This window comes from Mercenaria mercenaria, chromosome 16 (genome assembly GCF_021730395.1).
Source record: "Mercenaria mercenaria strain notata chromosome 16, MADL_Memer_1, whole genome shotgun sequence".
Lineage (NCBI taxonomy): Eukaryota > Metazoa > Mollusca > Bivalvia > Venerida > Veneridae > Mercenaria > Mercenaria mercenaria.
Window position 1 is genome coordinate 55,426,687 of NC_069376.1, and position 1,368 is coordinate 55,428,054.

At 38.1% G+C, this 1,368-nt stretch overlaps 1 non-coding gene across 1 annotated transcript; it reads left to right on the forward strand.

Annotated features, from left to right (window-relative positions):
• Positions 1 to 1,018: 1,018 nt before the first annotated feature.
• Positions 1,019 to 1,090, forward strand: Trnas-gcu (transfer RNA serine (anticodon GCU)). The gene has a single exon. It is a non-coding gene; the product is annotated as a tRNA-Ser (tRNA).
• Positions 1,091 to 1,368: the final 278 nt, after the last annotated feature.

A 1,368-nucleotide genomic window follows, 5' to 3' on the forward strand; every position in this document is an offset into this window, starting at 1 on the left:
AAGTCAGTTTATCAAAGTGTAAAAGTGTGTGAAGTTTCAATCCATTCCCACAAGTGGTTACTAAGATACCAGCTTACATACAAAAACCGAAGCGGGACGCGGACGCGGACGTCGACGCAGACGCGAATGCCGACGCACGAGTGAGTCCAATAGCTCTACCTATTCTTTGAATAGTCGAGCTAAAAATGACAAATTATAAAATCGCAAAATTTGCAAACATCAAAAATTCGATTCGGGCCGATCTGTACAGGACATTTACACCGTTCATAGAATGAGCTGAACTCTTTTTTTTTCTCAACGCAGGAACATAATTTTGTTCCTTTGGATATGAAAACATAACAACGTTACAAGCATATGGTGACGTCATTTTTGAGATGACGTTACACAAGAGTTGTCAACGTAATAGTATTTCCCGCGAAATAATAAATAGATTGCAGTCGTTTGAATGTAATACGTCCGACCGAAACAATCTTCATACAGTACAACTTTTTTATAGAAACTTAAAGAAGAAATATCAAATTAGGATGTTCTTAACATCAAGATAGAAACTTAAAGAAGAAATATCAAACTAGGATGTTCTTAACATCAAGATATCGGAAACTCATTGAACAAATAACAAAAGAGTATAGTGATATGTAATCTTTAAAACTAAGATACCAATTAAGTTCACATATATTTCTTTCGTTTCATTCAAAATGAACGACATGTCACGGTATAGAACTTGAATATTAAAACGGGGAGAAAATGTGTAGGCGGCCGGATAGCTCAGTCGGTAGAGCATTGGAACGGTATTCCGAGGCCCCGGGTTCGAGGCCCGGTCTGGCTGCACATTTTTCTCACCCTGTGACAGTTGGCGCCCAACATGGGACCGTGACGGCATTACACTGGTTAGTCTCCGACACCTGTAATTGCTTATATATAAAGTACCCGCTGAATTTTGAGGACGAATTTCAAAATGGTGGGGAAATATATCACGGTATAGAACTTGAATATTAAAACAGGGAGAAAATGTGTAGGCGGCCGGATAGCTCAGTCGGTAGAGCATCGGAACGCTATTCCGAGGCCCAGGGTTCGAGTCCCGGTCTGGCTGCACATTTTTCTCACCCTGTGACAGACACACTGTCGGAACAGTATGTTCACAGTATAACACAATACATGTTCTTTACAAAAAACGGACAAATTATTATCTTGTTGAAATGTTTTCCTTTTCATCGTCTTTATTCAAGGAATGTCTTAAACTGTCGTAGACTGCCTTTGAAACTTTTCAAATTTGTTATAGTTATACAAACACGAAATCTGCATTTGTTTGTATGTTTGTTTTAATATAAAATTTCGTGTATATATATTACAGTAAAAAAGAATTATGGT